Source organism: Myiozetetes cayanensis, unplaced genomic scaffold, assembly GCF_022539395.1.
Source record: "Myiozetetes cayanensis isolate MyiCay16 unplaced genomic scaffold, myiCay2020 scf5-8, whole genome shotgun sequence".
Lineage (NCBI taxonomy): Eukaryota > Metazoa > Chordata > Aves > Passeriformes > Tyrannidae > Myiozetetes > Myiozetetes cayanensis.
The window spans coordinates 111,606,139-111,630,158 of NW_026087742.1; the positions used below are offsets into that span (position 1 = coordinate 111,606,139).

Consider the following 24,020-nt stretch of genomic DNA (forward strand, 5'->3'; position numbering starts at 1 on the left):
TGAGGATTTTTTTTTTGTGGCTTCGTGGGTTTTTTTTTTTTAGGTTTGGGTTTGGAGGGGTGTTTTTTTCAATTCTAATTTAGAAATCTTCATGAAACAGATAATTTCCACAGACATTGGGGGACAGTTAACTCAGTTAACCCGGTAAAGCTGAGAAATTGGTAGCAGTGGGCACAAGGGGATGAACAGCCTTAACAAACAGCAACTGCAGCTGAGCTGTGAATTTATGTCACCAAATGTCCCAGCACTGCACTGGCCCCCAGCCATAAACAGTGAAGATGTTTTCCTTCCAGGGCACACAGGACAGTAACAAGTAGCACTGCTATACTTTCACTACAGCAAAAAGAACTGCACAAGGAGATACTGAGATCTTTTGCTCCCATCTTTCAAGAGAGATCCAAAGTATCCAGACTACTTCTTCCTGAATAAGATAAAAGCTCACAAAAAAACCCTGGCCTTGCTCCTAAGTCATAATAATATTATCTGGAGACATATCCTGTGACAATATTTGTATTCCCATCTATACTTGCTGCTACTTTGGAAAGTATTGCCACAGGTCCTGAATGTGTGCCCTCCACCACTTAAACATGTGACAACAATTGCTGCAATGGCAACAGTGACATTTTCAAAACCATCATAAAAGAGTAAGGGTAAATGCCATTACAGCTTCTTTATAAACCACTTTCAGTTGGGATTATTTTTTTTTCTTCTCAAAATAAGCATCCCTAGGAGATAGAGTTTATAGGTCCTATAACAGGTGATCCCCCCAGCTAGAAGTGGATCTTCTGTTGGCCCAGAGCCGTGACCACCCTGGCAGGGTTGAACAGTGATGGGTCCCAGGCATGAACGTAGCCAGCATTGTCCAACAAGGACACCCTTTCCCTAAGATTTTTGGGGAGCAAAGCTTAGTGGGGTGCAGTTTTTGGAGAGCAGGAGGAGTGAGTGCTTCAGAAAACACCACTGTCACGCTCACTTCTTCCAAATGAAAGTTACAACAACGAGAGCTGAGCTGACCTTCTGATGCCCACCTCTTATACGTGGCTTCAGTAGCTAGAGGAGACATACTGAAGTGAAGGACATGGAAACAATATTTGCCCCGTCCTGAAAGAGTTCAGAGCAACATTTCCCACCTTGCAGAAGGGTGTTCCTGTGCTACAACACACCTAACACACCCAGACCTGGAGTGTTTGTAGACTGCCAAGGAAAATTAGTCCTTGGTTATTTTCATAGTGTTCTGACTCAGTGACTTATCAGTGACTAATTATCTGTTAGACAGGAGAGAATATTATTTCTGCATGTTGTGCAAAACTGACTCTTAGCTTAAAAATTAGATCATGCCAGACCAACAGCAAGGATGGCACCTCTGGTAGCAGCTTTTCAGAACATGACTCTGCCAGTGAAGAGGCCTCTGTCTTACTGGGTTAGAAACAGCCCATTATCACAGCTTTCACACCGGTAAGTTAAATATGAAAGCAGAGAATGTAACTGGTTTTCCCATGTACTTCACATTTCTCCTCATCTGAACGACACAAACTCTTGAAACTGTGACTGCCATGACTGCTTTTGTGAGCTGCTTTCAGGTCTAGCCTGACGAATCTTTATGTCAACAAGCTCTTTGCAAAGAATGGTTTTCTTCCCTCTCTTTGTGGACCCCACCTAAGCTTATATGAAAATTGAATCTCCCATCAGTTGTTACAAATTACAACACTGACAAGTTTGAGAAAGAAATACCTCCATGAAGACACACTATAAGGAGCAGATGACACCTATAGGGCCTCTGCATAAACCCCAAGAGGAAGGAGTGTCTCTTATGACCAATTCTATCCTAATTTGGCCTCCCTGTAATTGAGTCCCTCACCTCCTCGTCTGTGTGCCTGCTGGTACCTGCTGTGCTTCAGTTCACGAAGTGGGGATTTGTTCCCCAGTAGCAGCATTCACAGGGATGCTGAAAAGCTCAGTACAATTTCTGTAATCCACATTAGTGTCTATCAATCTGCTCAGGATTTATAGAATCCTAGAATCACAGAATGTCCTGGGTGGGAAGGGACTTTCAAGATCATCTCATTCCAACCCCCTGCCATGGGCAGGGACACCTTCCACTAGACCAGGTGGCTCAGAGCCCCATCCTTGACCTTGAACACTTCCAGGGATGGGGCAGCCACAGCTTCTCTGGGCAACCTGTTCCAGGACCTCACCACCCTCACAGGGAAGAATTTCTTCCTAATATCTAATCTAAACCTCCTCTCTGTCAGTTTGCAGTCCTGTCCCCTTGTCCTGTCACTCCGTGCTCTTGTAAATAGTCTCTCTCCATCTCTCTTGTAGATTCCCTTCAGGTCCTGGAAGGCTGCAATCAGGTCACAGTGAGGTCACCCCTCAGTCTTCTCTTCTCCAGGGTGAACAAACCCAATTCTCTCAGCCTTTCCTCACAGCAGAGGTGCTCCATCCTTCTAATCAGCTTGATGGCCATCCCTTGAACAATGTGAAGGCCAAAGGAATTACTCATCATGGGGATTATTCAACCCATGCAGCTTCCAGCATGGCCATCCCCTTTCACTCACAACACTTCATTTCCAGGTTATTCCTCCTTATAAGTCCCAGAGACCCAAGATAAGACACCCACGTACAGGCTACACGAGGGCACAGGCAACAGGCCTGGCAGCCTGCAGGGCTCAGTATTACTGAGAAGCCCAAATTCTCTTCCCTCCAAACAGAAGCAGAGCTTGAAAATTCAAGAGCTGTCACAATTTGAAATCCTGCCCCCCAAGCATATTTTAGCTTCTCAGTAAAACAACGATGGCCTTTTCAAGCCTTAACACACAAAGAAGAAAAGCGAAAATTGTAGCTACTTAAGTTGAAAAATATCCTACGAAACAGTAAACACAAAAAAAGGGTATTTTTCATGTATTTATGGGGCATTGCTATTATACCAGTGTCAATGAGCCCAGGCAAAAATATTTTACACAACCAGCTTTGCCAGCAGCTGGTCACCAAGCCACTGCAGCAAGGCTACTTTAATGAATCAACCTACTGGGTCTCTCTTCACACACCAAAGCTGCAGGCAGTCAGCACTACCAGATTCAGCTAAAACAACTATTTTTGGGGGGTAAAATTTCAATATTTGGAGTTTGCAAAAAGTGGCTATTTGCCCGCTTAATGACCTGGGATCAATGCTTTATCTTCCTCTATAACACAAAAATGTACATTTGAAAGGGATGTAACTTTGCACAGGATCAGAATATATGCCCTAAACACAGCCTGTGGCTGATTCAGTACATGCTGCCCCATGAATCAGAGCTTTGAGAAACATCTCACAGAAATCAACATTGCTGGGGGACTGCTTGTCCTGCAATAGACCTTGAAAGGTTACAGAATACTAAAGCAACAATCTTGGTCTTTGCAAAATCACCAAGGTTAAATTACCTGAAAAAGCCATAAAAAACATACTAATTGTCCATACAGGGGCAGGGTATCAGAGACCATCACCAAAATGTCAATATCTGAAACTAACCAAGGAGTGGTTTTAGTATCCCATTCTGAAAAAAAAAACCTGTCCTACTGCTGTGTCAGTGAGGTCTCAACAGCTTTCCACTTTCCCTGTCACTGCTTGTACAACAGACTAGAAAAAAAAAATTTAAAAAAAAAAAAAAAGGCAAAAAGAAGGAAGTTTGCTGATATACTTACTATTTTCATACCCGGTTACTGGACAAAATTTAAAGATGTTTGGATTAAAGGTAGCCTAAAATGACCACAGAGTCAGCATTCAAGAGATTTCTATCAACTCCAAAAAGGAGCACTGTAAGGGCGCAGTTCTACATTTAAGGAAGGAGGAGACAGATGAGTATTTCTAGAGTCCTCTGGAGGGTTATTTGTGGTTAAGTCTCTGCTGCAATGATCACCAACACATACAACATACATGAGACAGCAGAAGCAACAACTGAAGCGCTGATTTCACTTCTAAATTAAAATTCTCGGAGTGGGAGACTTCTGACGCCTCTCCCAGCAGCTCACGCAGCTCTATGAAAAGAACAGGATCCGCACCTCTCCCCTCCCCCCCTTTTTTTTTATTTCTAAAACATTATCGCCACAGACAAAACGCAAATACAGAAACGTGGGGGAAGATTTGCATTCTTACCACCACCACCACCGGGGACCACTTCTGGCACCTGGCAACACTCAGAGCAACAGGAGAATCCCCATCTCCTCCCTCCAGGGAAGTACCACTGCTTATGTTTCAAGAGATTTGCTTTCTCATCTGCCTATAAGCAAAAAAGACGTTCTTCGATGAATGAAGGTAAAAATATTTTGTTTAGAAGCAAGAACACAATGCATATGACACCCAGCTGCAAAGCCAGGTAATGAATTCTTTAACTCAAACATTTCTTACTAAAATTACGTGTCTCTTTCTCTGCAAAAAAAACCCCAACCCTACTTGATCCTTCTTCCCATGTATAATACCACGCTCAGCTCCACAGGTACCAACTACCATTGCTTTCAGAGGGTCTAACTGGCTCATATCTACGAAATTAAAAGCAAGTGTTCTCAATTTGCATTAAGTAGCGAAATTGCAGCCTCTATTCAGAACGGAGCAAGGGCTTGCATACACAAGAACTAGCCTACTTTTCCCCAGCTTTACTAATCAGCATAACAAAAAGGTATTTCTTTTACCTACAAACTCTGTCTTGAGAGAAGTTACTGAAATTGAAGCAGAAGCAATTATCTGCCCTCCAAACACACACTTAATCCCTATATTTTATTAAAAGTGTTTTTTATGATCCTGAAGCAATTAAGCTAATCATTATTTAATTTTAGATTGCTGAACTGGAGATTTACTTCAGACACAAGCTCACTTTCCACATAATTTAGTCTCAGTAATTAGAGATGTACTTTACCCAGAGGTGGCTTGTTTAAAGCGTGTTATCTAATTTCACAAGCCTTACACCATGAAAGTTTCATGCAGAAATCTTCAAACTTAAAGAGGAAACCCCCCCAAAGAAATTCAGATTCACCAGACTGCAAACATGTTTTCCTTTAAAAAATAAAATAAAATTTAAAAAAAAGAAGAAAAATATTCTTCAAACATCTGCCCAACAAGTTCATGTATCACAAAACCTAACAAAAAAGCATTTCAACAAGCCATCACTCCTTTAGAAAGTCATCACTCCTCTCACACAAATTGCTTCATTTATTACTTATTTTAACCAGGATGTAAAAGTCTACAGGAAAATACAAATGCCTTACTAAGATGCCCAGCAGGTACCTGCCATGGGATGTAAGCAGCACTGAATCATCCAGACATTTACAGATTTCTGTGATAGTGTTATCAGAGGAACAGAAATAAGGACCAGACCTGTAGGTTCATTCTGTACATACTGACCCTGGGTATCAAGCCATTGGAAAACTGCCCAACTCCAACCTATTTCAGACAAATTTGTGTAAAAATGTTGCTGAAAACAAACCCTACTAGGAAATACCAGTTAGCCCTGGTTGCTCCTGCCCACCTGGCTCAGCTTTAGGTCTGTAGCCATTTAATGGCACAACTGGCTACCAGTCCACCTGGGCCGGCACGTTTTCCGAGGCCAGTTTAACATCAAAACACATCTGCTGGTTTTTGGAACAAAGGGTATCATCTTCCACCACTGCCACTAAAGACAGGAGAACAGATGACGGGGGAAGCATTTCAAAAACATACACTACTTCTTGTCCAGTAAAGCCAACACACGCAAGTGCTCAACACCCAATTAAAAGCCAACTGTATTTAGAACTCTATAAATAAAGAATAATCAGATTCATTTCAAGACTTTAGTGCCAGTACTTTTTTGAACCACTTTGACTTGCCACACATAAGAAAGGCTAAAGAACTCATCAACAGCACATAAGATTTCAGCAAAGACTGACAAAGCAGCATCGGGATGTGAAGCTACAAAGAGATCAGGACACAACAGGTTTGATGCAGGGACTTTACTCAAAATAAATATAAGTAAGCCTCAGCTACCTGGATATTCAAAAAACCATTATTTAATACTTTCCCATGTGGTATAACATTAAACACGTAAACTTGGAGACCAGCATAGGAACTGGGACAGCAAAGATCCTGCCCAAAGGAGATGGTGACAGACAGCATGGGAGGAAAAAAGCTGCAGACACCTTGGAGGTTACTAATGAAAACACAAAACCCAACAATCAGTCTTTTGGCTTATTTTTAACTGATTAATGGCTGGCATACAAAAACCCTAATTACGTCAGATGATGATAAAGCTGGGAAGCAATTTGAACATGAAGGTACACTGAGTTATTAATACAACATGCACCACGGCCACAAAGTCTGGAGCCACAGGATTAGGATTAAAGTCACTAATGTACAATGCACAATATATAAAATAAACTTGCCCCAGCCAAACACTGGAGGGTGATTAGTGTCTGGAGAAGAAGGGCCTGGATGCACCAGCCCACTTCAGCACAACATGTCTGTGAGTCACCACTGAGATGCAGCTGCAAAAAACACTCGTGCAGTCCTGGGATGTATCCAGAGAAATGTCCAATGGAGAGAGGAAGCACAGAAAAGTACACAGAGGAACTGCTAAAATCCCATCTGGAATACTGCATAAGAGAGGCTGCCCAATTCAAAAAGGAGGCATTAGAAACACAGGAGGCTGAAGGAGGATTTCCAGCACTGACATCACACACAGTAGAGAGAGGGATGGAGGGGCATTTACAGGGAATGCAATTGCTCCTTGTAAGACAGCAAAGATAACCACTAGAAAGGGAAATAAACCACTTCAGACAGAAGAAGGCTCCTGATACCAGAACAAACGGGTATCAACTGGCCAGGAGTGAGTTTAGGCTTGAACCTTTCAGAACAGCAAAGCTCTGGGAGAAATTTTTGATTACAACAAACCTACAAGCTTAAGGAGGCCCAGTTATGACACATTACCTGCTTTCTTTAGCTCCAATCATTTTCTGTAGCTGTCTCATCTAAACATTCTTTGAAGGGTCTATAAAACTGTCACCAAGAGCAGCTGGTTCAGTTCTCAGTGCTGTGAACTGGTGGGGGAAGGTCATACTGTCAGTTATGGGGCATGGGGGAGAAAGCTGATTTATAGGGTGAATTATAAACAGTTACCATAATATTCCTGCATGTCTAAAAGGCAAACAAATATTGCTTAATTTAAAATAACATTAGCCACTTTGTTTACATTAAAATCCTCACATGCAAGTGTGGTAATAAGGCACTAGGAAAGCTCAATCAGTCACAAACGGTATCTCATCCTACTTCCCAATACCCCACGAGGAAGAGACCTCTAAAACTGATGCGACATAAGCCAAATTGTTCCTTGGAATAACCGCATTCCCTGGTCCTGAAACAGTTCTTGAACTCTGCCTTCACGGGCTACCAAAGGGATCTTTGCCTTTTCTCTGCCTGTGTACAACATCTCTTGTGCAGACACTTTACTAAAACTGGTAAAATGAGGTCAAAGTTCCCAGAATGAAAGAGTGCAACTGGTAGGAGATTAATTTCTGGTTTGATACTGAAGCACAAGCAAGAGATGTTACACAAGAGAACAGGATCGGAGAGAAAGTTTTCAGTCTGGTGCTGTTTATTGTACTGGTGCCTGCACAAGAGGTACTTGAGCCCTAAAGAATGAGAGAGAAGATCTTCCAATTTAGCATCTCATAGTGTATATCTATATATTATATATACTGTAGAGAGAGAGAGAGCATATATGTGTGTGTGTGTATATATATATATCTATATATATATATATCTCCATGAATTGGGCACTGCAAGTTGTATCAAATTGCTTTTCTAATGTCTTCTAAGATGGAAAAAACAGATTTAGGCAGTACAGGGAGGATAGAGTCACATTTAAGTACACACACATTTTTTCCATTTCAAAAACATCCCCCAATTAAATATAAATGTGCATGCACTTAAACACATTTTCTCTCTTGCACAGTACTTTGCATTGAATTCAACATAACCTCCATGTTTCCATTAGCTACTCTGATACCACAGCTTTGAAAATATTCTCAGTGCTCCAACATTTAAGACATACAAGACTCAAAAGTGCACACATACAACTCTGTCTTTGGCATCATCTCAAAAGGAGAACATTTCATTCCTTTTTATCTTCCCTACCCCTTCTGTCCTTTCTCTTTTTCTTAAATAATTTATTAAAATTACTGAAAGCATTTTCTGGTCAGCTTTATTCCTCCCCATAGGAATTATCAGTATCTTTGAATCTTCTGAGTATTTACTTGATCCACAGCTTGTTTTACTCTCTAAAGACCACCTTCCATATAATATCCTGATGTTGGTGGAGGAATGTCAGGAAAATAAGAAAAGGGGAAAAAATAAAAAGCTTGATAATGTATTTTTAATCCCAAATTACCTTTGTCTCTGGATAGTAAAACTGGTTTCGTGGCATGCTTCTCTCATGGAATCATTCTCTTATGGAATCATCCACCATTTATAGAATGGCTTCAAGAAATTTCTTCCTGCCACCATCCTACCACTGTGAACATCACAACTTAAGAAAGAGGGCCTCTAAAAACTAATTGCTTCCCTAATAATAATTGGAAATGACTGACTTGCAAGTGCTTTCAGAAGAGGAAGTCTTCACTCATAGTTGGAAAAACAGAGAGGATATCAATAAGTTATGAGGGGTATACAATGAACAATCAGAAATGTTTCCCCCCCCTCATAATCCACAACTGAACTGTGAACCTTCCTGGCATGGCTGTGAGTAGACTGAAAAGAAAACTGAAATTGTTAATGACATGGAAATGACAGAGCAAATACCAGTCATTGTGTTAACACATCCACTATAAACCAGACTACTGACCCAGATGGACAAATGACAGACAAACCCTCTCCCTTTCCAAGACAGAAATTACACTTCTGCAGCAAACAAAGCATTTAATTTTCCACTGCAATTTGCAACCAAACCCTTCAGTTGTAAGACAGGGAACAGATAAGCAAGAATGAAGGGGATGAACGTGTCTATGGCCTTATGACACCACAGAGTTCTCTTTCCACTCATCAGGAGTGAGCTGGAACACCAGCAGCCCACCAGTTACACCTAACCCTGTCCATAACCTTCTGTGGAGCCAGGGTTCTGATGGATAAACATCCTCGACCAGCTTCAGCTGTGGCATCCTAAAACATTACTGCCCCCTCTTGTCCATCCCAGCCTTCTGCCAGGGATCACTGCTCCACAGCCTGCACTTCAACCCCTCCAATGCCACAGCCCAATGTGTTAGTTTAACTTCTTGAAGAAGGTAGGTTCTTCTTAATTTTTTTTTTATAGGCAGAAAACTGCACCAGAATTTTCCAGCTGCAAACTTCTGGGGCTGAAGCAGTTGCACATGGCCCTTCCTGCAGTGCCAGTGGTTGGTAGCACCTGGAGGAGGAGGCAATGCCCAGGATCACTGCAGTAGGATTGCTGCACAATCCCGATCCAAGCTGAAGAGGCTGAATTATTCTGGGTTAAAAGAGAGGCTGTAATTCTTTTGCTGCTAGAGAGCAGAAATAGGACAAGTCCTCAGCAAGTTTACCAACTCAAGTGCCTATACAGCACTACAGTGCTGGAAAGATTTCATCTCACTCCAAGCTCCAAATACAGGATTTCAAATACAGGGCAGGAAACCATGGCCATGTGAAATGATGTAGGCTGGGAAAGCCACAGCTGCCCTAAAGAACCAGAGCAGAACATCTCTGAACCAAGGTAAGTGTGCCCTGTCCTGGGAAATATTATCCCAATTACAGTCCAGACAGAAAATCATTTATCTGCAGTTTCTTACAGCCTAGTTACCTCTGAGGTTTTCCCTGACTTAGCCCTGACTAAAGGCCTAAATGAAAAACAGCATAAAAGAGGAAGTGTTAGAGGGGAATTTAAGCAGGCTTAGGCAAGGTTCCTGTATTTCCTTGTCTTTGGGAATGCTTGGGTTTTAGATGGGTTTATTAATGAAATTTAAACTGTGAATGAATCTTGAACGTTGATGCAAGCTCATGCATACTTTATACCCGAATTGCCTAAACCCACATCTGGGAAGAAGTAGGCTTTGAAAAATCACTCAAATTATTTTCCTAAATGGCCATTAATGTACACTTTTTTCCCCTTACCTCAATATATTATGCAAGTCTGTCATATTCAGAATAATCCCAGGGATTTCTTTTTTTTTCTTTTAAACACTGGGATACTCTTTCGTTTAGCATAAGCCCACTATAGAAAAATTTTGTAGCAATAGCAGAACACAGAGCTACATAAAGGACAGAACACAGAAACAAGGAGAGGTGCTGTATTCAGCTCTTAAATACTACAGAGAAAGACCTGCTGTGGAGTGTGGGAAACATATACAGGAATGATCTGCAGGGTAAGGGATAAGCTTAACTTCCTAGTTTCCCTTCTTCTTTCACTTTTCAAGTGTTAAAAAACAAACCAAAACAAACACCAGTTATAAACACCCTTCAATGATTTCTTTTCTGGCTGACCTTCATCACAGCACGTCCCTTTCATTACAGTGTTCCTCTGCCATCTTCATTTTGTGCCCTGCCCCAAACCCTGGGGCTGTGGGTCCCTGCACTGGCCCCACCAGGCCAAGCTTTTCTCCTGTTGCTCTGACGTTCTCTTTGCTGTGCAATAGATTTATAGGTAGGGTTTGGAGCTGTAGGTCTTTAAATGGACTTCAGCCAGGAAAAAGTAAAATTCCTAAACACAGTTCTTCATAATTACCCAGTAACGAGAAGCAATTGATCATTAACTTTCATGCTCTGATCTTCCACAAGCAGACTCTCCAGTTACTCCAAATTAATCATTTTCTTAGGAACTCACAAAGTTAATAGGAAATTACCTCGTGGGATTTGAGAACTGCAGTGAGCCTTTGGCAGAAATACCTTTCCCTTACCAGCTTTGAAATCTGTGAGGTTCCAAAACCAAAATGTGCAGGTGGAGCATTAGTCACATCAGGATTAAAACTCCCAGCAACCTGCACATCCCAGCACGCCAGACTCTCGTCACCTTGAGCTCACCCACACACACCCCACCCCTTCCCTGTCTACCTTAAGTCCCTTTTAGCAAGAGACCGTCACCAGGGCCAGAAGCCAAGCAGGCTTGGCTAAAAATATTCTCCAACACTGTCCCTCAGCACTGTCGTCCACCCTGTCCTGGACATCGCTCAAGCTTCCAAGTTATTTACAGAGCACCTACTGCTCCCAGCGCTGCAACCAGCCAACCCCAGGGGACAGTCACATCCCAGCACTGGGCACAAACCCCTCTGGTAGCTTTTTGTAGCCGAGGGATCCTCCTCCTTAGTTATTTTGCTCTCTCCCTGGTTAGACTAAACTAACTCCAGGTATTTCTGTTTATTCGCTACTCTTAATTCAAATATGAATGAAGTTAAAAGGATCTAGAATGGCAACCTGGTTAAGAACTTTAATGAACAGGAGCAGACATTTTAGAAATTAAATCTACCATAAAGCAATTAATTAAGTTTGTTTGCTGTCCAAAATACTTAGCATTCCGCACTAAGAAAGTAAAAGCTTTTAAAGAAACCTTTTAAAATTCTCAACTGCTACAGGTGAGCGCTGAACAGGCAACAGTGAAACAAACTGCCTTTGCTATCACGTCTCACTCGGCACCATAATCAAGGAAAGAACAGTCAAACACACCTATATCCTGGGGAAAATAATATTATTCTTTGTTATGGATGAAGCCATTTTGCAGTGAATGAGGTGATAATTTTAAAGCATCACCTCTTCAGGATCTCAAAAAATTATAGATATGAATACTCATACTATGGATATGAATATTCATACTATAGATATGAATAGATATGAATACTCCAAGGAAGAGTGTCTAACAATACAATAACAATAAAGAGCTAACAGTCGAGGCAAAGAAGGCACAGATCATCTCCTCCAGGAGAACCTGTACACTGGACTACTAAATGGTCTTTTTTTCCCCTTGTTTACACAAGGAAAGTTTTTAATACCATCCTCATAACATTTTCAATTAATCAGAAATATACACAAATAACAGATTTCCAGAAGCCTGAAGAAGCTTGAGCTAGTTGCAATCTAAGATAACAATGTAATTCCTAAGAGGCAACATTATCTTTACACTGTCCTACCTTGGTCAAACACAGCAAGGGAGTGAATTTGTTTAAAAGCAGAGGAAAACAAAACAAAACAAAACAAAACAAACAAGTCAAACGGAAGAGCACGAGGCTGAGGAGACAAAAATACTTGCGATCAAAGGGTGGCACAGCATGGGTGTTTTATTAATCTTGCAGGAGCCCAGCGAACAGCCCTGCCAAGGGTCTGTCCATGCTCCTCCCCACGGCCGGGGCTGCTCCACCTGTAACAGGCGGAGAAAACCTCACCAGATCACTCTCACTGCTCCAGCCCCGGGGCCCCAGCTCACCCCAGCCCAGCGTGACTGAAGCAGGTGCCAGCTATTTTTATGTCTACTCTGCAATTTACATCTGACCTGTTATTAAGTTCAAAGGGAGAAAAGAGCAGCCACGGCAGCACCAGGGGATGTACTCCCAGGGAAAGGGAGGCTACGGCTGAGCGGGAGGATGCAGCCATGGCCCGCCCTGAAACGGTCTGCAGGAATGGTCTGCTCCAACCATCATAAACTAGCACCTATCTGATGCTGCACAACTTCTGAGATGCCAAAAAGGCCTGGTCCCCTCCTCCCCATGCACCACACAGCCCACTGCTCCTGACAGCACCAGGCGGTGGGTAGCACACTCTTGCTTGGGCCAGTCCTGGTGTTTCCGGACACTGATGCACAGTCTGTGCATAAAGGAATGTGGCACACTGAACTTATCAATTTCAAAGCTCATTTATGACATGGCACTGAAGGAATAATCTAAACTGATTTAAATGTGTTAACTGACTCACTCTCGCACCACAGGTCTCAAAGGGACTATTCAGAATGGATTCGAGTGGCCAACTGTGCGCAAGGAATCATGTCCACAGCAGATCATCATCTGCAAATTGAGATTTACTCCAAAATCCATCTCTTTCCCGCTACGAAAATCTCAGCTTCTAAGATTAGAGGCCTTTTGAAAGATTATTCATTCTCTCACACTTAAAAGGATGCCATGATTACTTTAGCCTGGACTGTAACTGAAGCCATTCAGTGCAAGCAGCTTTTCTATCAAGGGACCATCTTTTCAGTGAGATCTATTATATATCTTAGGGTTTGATTGAAGTATTTAGTATCTTTCTTTTTTTTTTTTTTTTGCCATAAACACAAGAGCTGAGCAGTCTTCTGATCTTTGAGACTGTAAATGCCCAGCTTCTACAGCTGCAGTAATTAAACCAACTTCTCATTCCATTACCCACATCAAGTCTCTTCCTCGGCATCTGCTCTATTCCCACATTGCACTCTTCAATCAAACCAAGATAAGCTATTTTCTAAGATCAGCTGACTTGTCTCTCCCTCAACACTGCAGCCAAAATGATTATCAGCAGATATGAAGCATCTTGCTAAATATCCAAAAGGTCTCCTTTAAAGAAATAAAAAAGTAGACGTCAATGCAAGTGGTTATTTTTAGCACCTGAGTTGTTCTATATTTATTCCTTTATGTCTATCTAAAAAAAGCACAATCTCTGATGAAACATTACCAGAAAATACATTCTACTGGGAAGTCTGCTTTATGAATCCTAGCTACTGAGCACTGCAACAAGTGCATCACACCACCACACAAGTGTAAGGGTATAAGTGCACACAGGAGAACATTTCCTCAGTTTCAAAAAGGTGCTTAAAAACCCCCTGAAACCAACAAACCAACCCTCCCAGAAAGCAAACTTCTCTTTTTTATAATCCTTCTGTCATTCTGCTTAAATGCAGTGCTTCAGATTCATGCTTGAAAACTGCCAGTTTCAGGTAGTTTTAATTGTCTAACCCCCCAAAACCCCTCAGTATACCTTAGGAGTTACCAAAGGAAAACAAACACACAGTCCCCAACTCCAGAACATACCACACTTCAACAAAACCTCAAGTCACCAGGAACAGCAGCAGCTCAGGTCATACAAATACTCAGGCAATAAAAGACTACTTCTCCCTTCCTTATTGTCTTTCCTCGTACCTGTCATCTTCTTGCCCTGAAGGCTCCTGGCTCTTTCCCTCCAAGGTATTTACCCCCAATAACCTCGTGCTTCTGATCTTATGCAAATTATCTGAAGATTTATTTTCAAGAACAAGATACAGTTAATCAGAGGTGCAGCTTATTTATGAAGAAAGAGATATGACAGAGAAACAGGAAAAGCAGAACCGTGCCAAGAAACCTTCTCCTAGTTGTTTTAAACTTTCATTAAAACAGAAAGAGAAAATATAGTAGTTTAAGACAGGGTCTTACATCCACAAAATTGTGAAGAAAACTTGTATTTTTAATTTCCTGTTCTAGAAAGATACTTGTTATCTACCCACAGTTATTTTAGGTTTTTGAACTGTGCTAGATCTCTCAACATACTCGTCCCAACAGCAGAAGTTGGGATAGGGGTGAGGAAAGATAATACATACCTCTGTATATTAACTTGGAACTTCTCTCTCCCCTCTGACCTTGCAGGACTCTCTCTTCCTTCCAGGTATTCCCTACCTACAAGACAGACATGCCTCATCACTCAGCCATACCCTCCAAGTATTTTACCAACTGGCATTACCTACACATTGACAGCTCTCTGATCCCACTGTAAACAACACATGGTGGAGGGACTCCAGAGTATGGAAATCATACTCAGCACACACACAGATGAATGGGTTTGGACAGTGGCAGGTTATTACTACCTTCATACAGAGCAAATCACCCGAGTCTGCAACTTTACACAAGGTAAAAGTACAGATTTTCAAACAAAACAAAACAAACAAACAAACAAACAACAACCAGGAAAAAACAACACCAAAAAATTGTAGGCTTTCCAAGTTAAAAACATGTGTGCCCCAATTACCTCTCTCTCAGACTGACCTTTGTATGTTTGTCTTCAGAGACCTTGCCCTGCATCATTATTGCACTGTTGAAGCCAGAATGACTCCAGGTTAATTTTACGCAATTTTTAAAACAAGCTGCTTTGAAGACTTTTCCTTGAGCAAACCCAACCAACTCCCCTACCTAGTTTTGAAATATTGTTTCCTACTGATTAAAATGTTTCCCATGCAGCTGTGATTTAATTTTAGTCTTCTGTAGAAAACTGAAGACAAGAAAATATCTATTTTGAATTCAAGAATCCTCCCCTCATAGCCACATAAAAGTCACTAAAAAAGGCAATTCTCTCACTGTTGCTCCTCCTCTACTACCAAAAAAATAGGTTCTTTATTGTTGCAAAGTAACCGAAAGCAAGGCAGAAAAAGCATCCAAAACCTTAGAAAGAAATAAATCAAATGCTATATACCCCCTCTGGTTATTAAAAGCAAACAATAAAACATATATACTAACCAAAATAAAGTTAGGGTTTGTTTAAGACAAATAAAGATAGGAGCAGCACATCAAATTTATTCTTATTTCCTACATTAAAAGCCATTTAGTTCACATGAAGAAAATTCTTTTTGAGACAGTTTGTCTACTTTTTGTGAACTGGATAATCCCTTTTTCAAAATGGATTAAATTCCAGAATAAGCATGTCCAAAGAAGTTTGCTCAGAAACCCGCACTGTGAATGAAACGGGGTTTGCCTCTCTGCCATCTTCCTTTTTGCTCTGTTACTTAATGCCCAAATTTAGCTGTTTTGGGGATTTTGTTAGTTATTTGGGTGTCAAACTGACCACACACACAACCTGTGCACTGAAAGGCCAGGGCACAGCCAGGTAAACCCCATTTGTAACCACAGAATTGCTCTCACACCCTGCTCTGCTCTGAGATGTGCTTCTCCCAGCAGAGTCCATGCAGACACCCTGCAGGAACGAGCTGGTTCCTCGACACAGGCCACGAGCACAGAACTCCCAAGGACACAAACGACCAAGGGGGTCACTCCCTGCACGGCCACTCTGTAATCAAAAGCACATGAGGGACGAAAATAGCTTCTTCCAGAGGAATTAGGACTGCAAGATGACCTCCAGCACCCGCTCCTACTATGAGAAGGTGGAAAAAGCAACAAGGGAAGTCCAGCAAGAGCACCCCCGAGTCCCAGCCAGAGCCAGCACCGAAGGCACCAGGGAAGCTGCTGAGTCAACTGATCTAAACTCACACGTTAATCCACAGCACCCAACTGCTTTTGAAGGGAAAGCCCCATTGCTTCTGCAAATTGCATCACAGGATGATTTTGGTGCTCTCAAAACACATTCTCTTTGGATGAAACCAAATGAGAAGATCCACCTAAACCCCACTGGTGACACAAGGCATCCAAGGCAAGAGGCAGGCTGCACCTCTGCAGAGCTCTCATGTGTGCCCCAAGCAGTTGGAGTTTCTTCATCTGTCAGAAATGTATGTAATACCTGGTACTCCACACACTAAACAAAGAGCTAAGTAGCACCCTTTGCACTTGTGTAAGTACTGCACTTTTATATTTGATGTTAACCATCAGCTCTCAATCCTTTGCAATCTGCTTTGTCTTCCACTGAGGCCTCTCAAAAACTGTCAAGGCTGATCAAAGGGGACAAAGAGGGGTGCTTGATTTGAGTGCCACCAGGAACAGAGTGTAGACATAGGCATAAAAACACGGAGGAAGCAGATTAAGGAGATCCAGAGCCCATCAGGCATCTCTTGCTTTTTATTCAGCAGTGTTCACACACTAATAAGTCACGGTACAAAGTTTTGTTCCCCTGTTCCACAACACTGATCACAGTGGTTTTCCTCTGTGATAAGTGTCCTAGATAAGAGCCAGGCTGCATTTTCCAACTTCTGGAAGCAGGTGTGAGAGGCTGAAATTATATCCCCAGTGTCCACAGCAGCCACCTGTGACTCACAGGGCACTGAAGGTATTTGCATCCAGCCCTTTGTGCAGGCAGAACCAGGCAGGATGTTCCACTTCAGACAGGGCCAGATATGAGGCCCTGGCCTGGAAATACCCCTCCATGGTCTGAAGTCAGCAGGACTAACAAAGGCCTGCTCCCACTGTTTATTTAACAGCAGTTCTGGTCCAGGCACCAGCTTGGAATCAATACTCCTCACACTGCCTGGAGATCCACAGAGGGCAAAGGACCAGGTTACCTTGTTGGCTGCTTGTTAACTTTGTTAACTCCCACTGGTTTCCATGTTAACTCCCACTACTTGGAGGTTAAAAGTTTAGAAGACAGCCTTGGAAACCTCGACCCGCTCATCCCACATCAGCTCACCACCTGCAGCAAGAACTGAGCTTTACAGGTGACAGTCATTTGTTTGTGCAAGGTCTGGGCTTCTCAAATTCCATTCAGGGACAGCAGAGATGCCATACCAACAGGTGGCAGAAGGTCCTGACTGTGCCTCTTCACACAGCAAAGCTCTGTGCCCACTCCTGGTCATTTCACCTATTGAGAGTAATGGCATCTGACTGGACCAAGCTCCTCCTCTGGGCAGAGAAAGCTGCAAAATTTCAGAGAAAACTCCTACTTCTGCCTTCTTCCCCAAATAACAGGATGTCCAGGAAGGTGACACTCTTTTGGATGAGCACCTTGAGCAGCTGACTGTGAAAACCACCCATCCCTCCCGACACCACACTGATCTCGGGAATCAAGCAGGGATTCAGACAGCAGGTTGCACGGGTCACTCAAGTGAGCAGGAAGAGAAATAAAGTTTGTTCCCACAAGAGGCTTACACAGGCACTACTGACAAGGCAATGACATTCTGGCATCATCCCTGTGAAACAGGGAAGAGGATAATTTGGCACTTCCTGGAGCAACAGTCCAAGAAGCAGAGGCTGGGGAACAGCTTTCCTTCTGAGAGCTCCGCAGCACACACACAGGGAGGACGGCCAGTCCAGGGAGTAGGATAACTCAAATGCAAAGAACATGAAGCAAACAAAGCAAGCAAAACTGGAATCCACTTTTCTGACCTGCTCCCACTGCACTGTGCATGCGGTTAAAGCAGATACAGCCAGTCATGACTCCCCTGGCAAAGGGATTCTCTCTCCTGTAGAGAAGAATCCACAGAGAACAGCTCCAAAATCCCAGCCAAAGCCCAGCATTGGCACTGTGGGGAAGAGACGACTTCTGCTAAAAGGCATTATGAGCATTATGTGCCATGCTGCAGCACAGTTCTGTTGCCTGGGGGTTTGTTTGTCTTAATAAACTATTGCTTCAGGCACCTGATGGGCACGTACATTTTCAATTTTCCCTTCCCTGCAATATGTACCTTTCTGTGGTTACAATCACCACAGCTACCAGAAAAAAGCAGGGATTAGCATGTCTATTTGAACTACTGATAAGGACAGAAAAGCCTATCATACAGTCCTTTCGTTTCCAGTTTGAGCAATATCCTGAGTCTGAACATTTCACATGGGTGTATTTTCTCCCTTCCTCCTCCAAACATGACATTCAAACACCCAGAGGTTATAAAACACAGAGCTAGTATTAATCAGCCTCCCAGGATCTGAATCCCATGGGCTCAGGGCAAATTGCTGTAGAAGTCAATTTCTTCTTCAGTGGACTCGGTGCTGATTCACAAGCCACACGAAGAGCTTAAGGCAAGGGCAGGACTCCCACCTGGGCAGCACCTTGTTGGCAGTGCAGCCACTGCTGCTTGAAGCACTACTCAAAGTTAGAGCAGTGCTGCTAAGAGAAACTGGAGGAGAAGAGCAATATTTTAACTGAAGGTAGGAGAAACCCCCCAATCTTTCTAATTATATTAGAGACCAAAATATTTTTTTTTCAGTAATTTCTTGTCCTACTTCTTTTTTTCCACTGCTCCTGCACTACATATACATGCTGACCTATCCTCCCAGCCATGAGCCACTGAAATCTGAGAGATACCAATTCTCACAAGCACTCACATTATCACCACCTAGATGTAAATCCTCTGGTGAACCTCAGTGTTGGCTCCCCAAGAGGGAAGAAACAGCTGCAGAACAAAAGGAATAAATCTCTTTATCAAGCAGTTCACTCTTTTTTTTTAGGGGTTCAAGTAGTGGACAGCAGGGAACAGCCAAACTTGGGGGGACAAGGATGGAAGGAAACAAAAGAGGGCAATGTAGGGAGTGGACTAAGCAGATCTGGCAGCTGCCTGGAAAGGGGACAGAAATGTTTCTATTTCCAGGTGGGAAACACCAAGGATAAATATGAGGACCCTCAGAAACACCCAGGATAAATCCTGACCAGAGCTGTACGCTAATACCTAAAACCATCCATTCCTGCTCATGCTTGGACAGTACTCTGAAGCCTGGGGAAAGGACTAATTTGAGCACAGCTAATCACTGGACTGATGAATCAGCTCACCAGTGTGCATTTTCCTTAGGGAGAAAAGGGAGAATTGGCAGAGGACAGCGCTGCAGAAGACAGAAATATGAGGAAACAGCTGCTGAATTTGATGCAGGAGCAGCCCATCATGTGGATAACATTTTGGTGCAGTGTTCTTGGCCAAGATCCTCATCCCCAGCCAAACACATCCTACAGCACATAAGGAAAAAGCACAGTCCCTTAGGAAATCCACAGGCTTTCCAACTCCAAAATGCTGGAACAGCAAAACCCAAAGCTTTTGGTATTGTAGAAAACAGAAAAGATTCGGTATCACATGGCAAATATAAAGGGAAACTCATATCGATGATACTACCCTTGAGAGGACCACAATCATGTGCCCCCAAAAGTGATGAGTTTGTCACATATCCACATCTGTATTTCACAAAACTTGTACTAGTTTAGGGACAGTTTTTGGAGCACCTTGATGTTCACTGGCCTAAAGTCTGTACAGTTAACTTTGCTCAGTAACCTTCCGTAAGATTAAATACAAAAATGAACTTGTGGTGTTTTCTATAAAATTATTTGGTAAAACCCTTTAAAAAAAATCCTCAGGATAGAACAAGAGTACAAAGCACCAGATCGGGCCACTATACCCTATAAATGCTCATTTCCATAGGCAAAAACATCTCAAGGAGAGGCTGCTGCAGGTAAAGGGATCCAGACACAGCAGTTCAATTTCTTCCTCCATCTGGATCAGCTGAGCACCAACAGCAGCCCAACAGCCTGAGCAACCAGGCTGCACAGTCCCACACACGCCTGTTGCAGCTTAAATTCCTCAGTGATTCTCAGGATTGTGCCACCAAACAGTGGTCCCACCTCACTGTCTGACAGCAGCCCCAAAATGGAAACTGCAAAGGATAAAAGAATTGCAGGAACTGGAACTGGAGCTCTCACTTGCAAAAACTTGGTGTCCTTAGAAAAACTTCCTACAACACATTGGAAAGTGGACATCAGAGGTCAAACAACAGGTAAGTGAAGAGCCTACAGCCACAGATCTGTTAAATCAGACCCATAATAAAAGGTACAGGTTAGTTCCAGCTCTTTGATGGCCTCTATTTCCAAGCTGCTTTAATGGAATACAGAAACATTACAGAGCAATACTGCATTTCATATTTTTGTTCAACCAAACACTGTTTTACCACTGGACTAATGCAGTCTCCCCACCTGTAACGTTTTCAGTGACAGATTACAGCCCATCCCCAGGACTACTGTGCTCTCCATGCAAAGGCAAAGAATCACGGAATGAAAAATTACAGCTGCAAACATATGTGTGCTCCAAGGGCTTTTCACACGATACAATCTATTCCACCAAGCAGTTTTTAGACTTTGAGGAACAGAAGTAGGTTTGTATTCCTATGCCAGACTGACTGGTCCTCTCCTTTTCCTGAAAAGTAAATAAAACCCGTTCTCGATCCTGTCAGTACAGAGATAAGGATCTAACTTCAGAGAACTGCAAGTAACCCGACCTTTTAATTTTTCCTAATGCTTCACATGTGTCCCACCAGCAGCATACGAACGTTTTACTTATTTGTTCCTTTCCTGCACAGCAGAAAAGAGCTTTCAGCCTGCGTGAAAGACGATGCCTTGGGCGCTCCCCACGGGCCTCTTATTTATTGTTCACTGTAACTTCTTTCTCCTGCCGGCGACTGGAGACTCATTCACCAGATTTCTGTGGTGACAGCTATAATAAGAGGCAAGCAGGTATCTTATACTGCATCTCTGGACACCTGCTCTGAAAGAGTTTTCTGTTCCTGCACGCTGTTATTTGAACTCGTGAACGACTTGTTCATGGCAAGAGCCAGTTTTCCACGGAACAGGCTTGGTGTGACTCCAAGTCTTATTTCCAGTCCTGTGAAATGCAAGGCTTAAAGCAAATAGGGCCTAACTGTTGTAGCACAAATAAAACCATTCCACTCTGCCTATCTATTAAGATTTTAACAATACAGGCACCTGTGCACGACTGCTGTTGGTTTTCTCACTGATTTTCTTCCAGGTGAGCAAAAAGGATTACTCTGCCCACAAAAACCTACACAGGCACCCAGAAAAGCAAGGCAGCAGCTTTTTTAATTCTAAATGCTGAGCCACTGAAAACAAAGGGAGGGCTCTATGTACACAGCTAATTCCAAAGACTGGTGACTTGGGATCATTACTGGGTGTGTGGAAAAGCTTCACAAACAATTTCAACCACCAGAAAAAAAGTCTTCAGCAGGAGACTCAACAAGGACAGACGTTCCAAGTTTAAAGAAAAACAAAAAACAAACAAACAAACAAAAAAAAACCCAACAAAAAACACACACACAAAAAACCCCAAACAAACAAAAAAAAACCAGAACAAACCCACAAACTTGGTCACAGTCTAAGTCGCCATATAGAAGCAAGTTTTACAGCAGATTACACCTCAGCTGCTGGAACTAAAGCTTGGTAAACAAGAGCCATCAGCTTCTGGATGGAAACTAAAAAAAAAAAAAAAAAAATTCAGGTCACAAGCCATATACTTCAGCAAAAATCACCAGCCCCTGGAACAGCTTGCTGAGGGCCAGGATACTCTTCCTGACTAACCATTTCTTCAAATCAAGTTTTGAAGTTTTCCTTGAAGGCAAATTACAGCTTGCATTTAGATTTATGAGACATGGGGCTAGCCTTAGAATAATTCCTACACCCTCTACTTTTGGACTGTGTCTTGAGAAGCCAAGGGGTCAGTGTGCAGAGGGGCTGGGGAATGAAACGGGGAAGGAAAAGAAAGTAAGAGAAACTACAGAAAAATATAGAGAGAGAAACAAAGAAACCATACTGATAATGAAGTAGAATGAGTAAAAGCAGCCTAGAAAGTGAAAGGGTATACAGGAATAAATTTATTTCTTTTAGTAGAAGATGCATGGGAGGAAGAAAAGAAATGGAACAAGAGAAAACAATGCTGTGCAGGAGACAGGCTGGAGAGGGGACACGGAAGAGCCACGAGGGAAAAGGTAACAACTTTGTTTGCTTGTTTCTCAGATCCCTGAGTATTTCTAAAGTGAGTTTTCCATACAAGAGAACCTGGCCCCAGCTGGCCACGTGGCACTGTGACTGGTCTTGTCTTGGGTGGATGGAACACAATGCCACAAGACAGAAAAATGCTACACCTAAAAACGCCCCCAAGTCGAATTCACACTCAGCCCATCTTCCAGGTGACAAATCCTTACACTTAGTGATCCCCTGCCCAAGCCAAACGTGGAAGCAGATGCTCTTTTAAGCCCCCTGTATTCATCTGCACGCTGCCCTGATCAATACAGCTGTTGTTGATTGTTTTGAGCTCCGTGGCAAGGCACAGCAGCGAAACTTTACCTGGACAGCAGCTCTGTGGGGGATCAGATGAGTGCAGGTGCTGTGATCCACACCACAGGAAAGGAGACACCACGACACCAGGTACAGGCACACAAAAGCAAGGGACTACCCAGCCAGGTTCTTTCTCTACTGGCTTCTTTAAGCAACAACTCAGGATCAAGTAACAGAAACCAAATTAAAAGGGGTTTGCCACGTAATGGTGTAGGTTCAGAACTTTATAGTCAAGGGTAGCTGAGGTGGAAAACTGCATAGGACAGATCAAAATGTACTGACTGATTCATTAGGCACAAAGGCTTTAAAGCAGGCTGGTTTGTCTCGCTTACAGCTCTATCAATGAAACCAATCAGCCTCTCTGAACACAGCAAGAAAGTTTATTTAGGGCAGCACAGCAGGCTTCTCTCACCTCTGCTAGGCATGGGATGGTAACCAGCTAGGGGAGGAGGACAGAGGGATCAATTCCTTCACCAGATCCAAGTTTACTCCTATCTTTGCTTTAAAAAAATCACATCCAGCAAAACACACAAATAGAAACTTCTGAGTGGATAAACACTGCATAAAAGCTTACACTTACTGCAGCTGAGCACTATCAAAGGCAGAAAAAGGTAGAAAATATACACAGCATCACACATGTACACAAAAAGCCATGGGCAAAAATTAACTTAGGGAAAATAAGCCTCCTGAAACTCTTAGGGAAGTAAAACCAGGCGGTTTTGGTACATTCTCTTTTGCTTCCAAGTATATGTTTCATCCACACAACTTCTTCTACTTGAGATTTAAAAAACAAAACACACACACAAAAAAAAGAGAAAAACCCCACAATAAACACAGACATTCAAAAACCTGTTTCCCTTCCTCCATCAGTCTCAAAGAGTCTCTTTACAGCTTGTGCAATTCTACTCTGGATCAGCCCAGAGATCCTCACGCTGCATGAAGTGGTCCCAAGCAGTGTTCACTCTGGAGGTATCAGGAGGAGAGACAGCAAAAGCCCTGCTAATGTATAGATAGACTTGAATGACTCCAGAATGACTCAAGGAGAGGGGAGTAATTCTTCCTGAACACTAAAGACAGCTGGCAATTTACTCTCACCCCATGCAGAAAGACTTCAGAGCGTTCAACGGCACGGTCAAAGAGATTTATTCCTTCCCGCGTGCGCCTTTCCCTGTGCTTCCAGTTGCTCTGCTCCTGGGAGCTCCATTACTTGTGTTAAAGAGTATCCCTTTTTAATCTACCTACTGCTTTCCAGACTAATTTCACAGCATGGTTTTTAAAATTTTAAAATCAAAGGTGGGGGGAGAAATCACAACATTTTACTGTAGGACTCCAG

At 42.7% G+C, this 24,020-nt stretch overlaps 1 protein-coding gene across 4 annotated transcripts in view; it reads right to left on the reverse strand.

Annotated features, from left to right (window-relative positions):
• AGPAT3 (1-acylglycerol-3-phosphate O-acyltransferase 3) overlaps positions 1-24,020 on the reverse strand; it is an 84,964-nt gene that overhangs the window by 42,747 nt on the left and 18,197 nt on the right. The window contains exon 2 of one of the 4 annotated variants that reach the window (XM_050331594.1): positions 14,535-14,610. The exons of 2 other annotated variants lie outside the window; for them this stretch is intronic. The gene's annotated coding sequence lies outside the window, so the exon portion shown is untranslated. Of the gene's footprint in view, positions 1-4,132; positions 4,257-14,534; positions 14,611-24,020 lie in introns of those variants that run through there. One more of the 4 variants, XM_050331592.1, reaches the window with a different exon arrangement.